Source organism: Austrofundulus limnaeus, unplaced genomic scaffold (genome assembly GCF_001266775.1).
Source record: "Austrofundulus limnaeus strain Quisiro unplaced genomic scaffold, Austrofundulus_limnaeus-1.0 Scaffold775, whole genome shotgun sequence".
Classification (NCBI taxonomy): domain Eukaryota; kingdom Metazoa; phylum Chordata; class Actinopteri; order Cyprinodontiformes; family Rivulidae; genus Austrofundulus; species Austrofundulus limnaeus.
This window is the reverse complement of record NW_013953177.1, coordinates 25635-28451: the sequence shown is the minus strand read 5'-3', so window position 1 is coordinate 28451 and position 2817 is coordinate 25635.

The window sequence follows — 2817 nt, the reverse complement described above, 5'->3', positions numbered from 1 at the left end:
CCTTTTATGATGTTGATGCTGCAGCTCTGATCTACTCCTTCACTGGCTGCTGCTTCAATGAGGAACTCTACCCGTACCTCAGTCCTTATTCTAATGATGGAGGTAAAAACTCAGCTCCTCTGATCATCTGTCCTGTCAACCAACCAGCCTGATGTTTCCTCAAAAGTCAACAGTTCAGCTGGATTCATTTCTTTTTATCCACATTTATGTGGTTAGTTTTGATCTCAAACACAAAATTTCATCAATACTTATAATTCTGTCTCCATTGATATTTTTAGTTTTTCTCTCATTTGTTCAGCTTCTGATTTAGAATAAAAACAGGAGATTAAATTGTTTTTTAACATGTTTTAAAATCATCCTGGTTCAGATGTTCAGGATTGTGTGTTTGATCATAGCTGTAAATATGGAGTCTGATTGTTGAGTAAAACAATTTGTTTTGTGCGTCAGTAGTATTTTTTCCCTCTTAATCAAGACAAAACATATTTTCTATATGACTGGAAAAAAATATTTTACTGAAGTAGGTAAAGGTGATTTAACCTTTACCTTTATCCTGACCTCTGCTGAGTCGACATGTGAATTATTTACACTCCTGACCTTCCTATAGTTACATTAAACTCTGTTTATCCATGATTAATTTAGTGTATAAACTCATCAGATTCTAAAATATTATTTAAAAATGTTTGTTTATTTAAAATCCACACAGAATCACTTTCTTCTGTTGCTGCCTGAATAAAAATGCTACAGTTTTATTGTGGTCTTGCTAATTGTCAACAATAATAAAGAAAAGCATTCTTAACTGTGACCATAAACAAATTAAAAATATAACTCTAAACTCACTTGTGATAATTTGTCACATTAATGCAGAGCCGGCTCTTAGCATAGGCGAACTAGGCGGTCGCCTAGAGCGCCATCTGCTGGAGGGGCCACCGAACTGCAGAAGAAAAAAAAGTAATTATTTGTAATCCCTGGTTGTAACTCTGCTAAGTGCCCCATTCAATTACCTTTGTCTTAAAAAACTATAATGAAGTTCAAAACTTATTTCTAGCAGCAGAACAGGTTGGAGGATGGCTATTTAATGTTATTTATTGTTTTTTAAATCATCCTATAGGCTCTGACATGTTAGATAAATTTCAAAACAAGGTTTTGAAAAAATCCGTAAGAATTGAAAAAATCCGTGAGATTGCTCTATACGTCCGTATACCTGCAAAATGATGTAAAATCCCTATAATTTATGAACAATCCGTACAAGTTGACATGTATGTTGTTATTTATTTGCTTTCTGGGAAGGCAAATAAATCTAAGTTTACCGTAGTACTTTACACTGTCAACCTTGATTTTAGGGGTTCAAACTGGGGTGGGTGGGACATAGTTCGGGGTAGGGTTGCGCTTCAACTCACCCAGGGCACCAAAATGGCTAGAGCCAGCTCTGCGTTAATGTCTTAACCTCAGTTAAAGCAGTGAGTTTAAAAACAAGATGCTTCATATATGAACTAACTGAATGAAAAATCTGTCTAAAATAGTTGTGAAAACAAGTGTATATTTATGTATGTAAAAATATGTTTAACAACCAGTTAATCCAGAATGCAAGAAACATCTACTTCAATAAAAATGTCATAAAAGCAACATTCAGAGGCTGTGTCAGGTGTTTCTAACTTTCCACGTAMTGATTGTTGTGGGCCAGCCGAGTCAAAGTTCAGGGCCTGACGCTTGTGCCATCGGCTTGCGCGCAGTAACACTGATTTGGGAGCAGAAATCAATATGTACAAACAATAATTTGAACCGTGTGCACTCAAATAACACACACACTCATGCATTTCCCTCCCTGCTTATTCAGCCCTCTTCCTGCTTGTGTTCAGCTCTTTCCCTCCCTCCTCTCAGCTTCCCCTCCGCTCGCAGCTGTCTTCAAGTAGGGGTCTCTGTGGACAAGTGGGCGTGTCACAAGGAAAGGCGATTCTAAAGCGACACACCTGATTTGACGGACTTTGTTAAAGAGACACACCTGACTGGATAAGCAAAAAAGGGGTGATACTGTACGGCACCACCTCATTGGACAAGAACAAAAGGGGCGTTACTGTACAGCACCACTTTTTCCGGAGAACCCTACTTGGGTCACATCTCCTGGTTAACCTTAGTGTTGGGGTCAGGGTCAGGCTGTATAGAGATCAAGCAGGATCTAAGGATACCGTCATGTAGGCCTTGTAGCACACAGTGTTTATGCTTTTGACACGCCCACTCTTGTGACACACCCACTTTGATTCAGCGGATAACCCCTTCTCACAGTCTCAGCGCTCTCAACCCAAAAGTCATATGTAAATGAACCACATCACCAGCCAATCACAGACGTGTATCTTTGTCTATACACTTAAAGTGTACTGAGTATATTTGAAGTTGTTCCATTTTAGTATTTAAAAGTATACTTAATACACTTAAAATTGTGCTTTTGTACAACTCAAAGTATATTTAGAATTAAATTAGTTGTTCCAAAATAGCACTGACAAGGATGGGATATTGTTCAACAAGGCAGCAGAGCTGAATGACCAGACAAAGACAACAATGAAAAGATAGTGCAGTTTTTATTTACAGGTGGAGTTTGGTTTTGGACATCAGCTGTAAAGGAGGAGAACGTAGAAGGTGAGTATTGGTTCTTAGAAGAGTAATTTGTTGTAGATATTTTCTTGTTAATATGATTCTTTCTTACAGATTTTCCAGAGGCGAGGAGTTCCARAGGAGGAGGTTTTCAAAGGCAGGTGGCAGTTCTTCAGGCAGAGTGGCTGTGAGGGTTCTGTGGTGAGGTTCTTTGTTTTCTGACCCAACTTG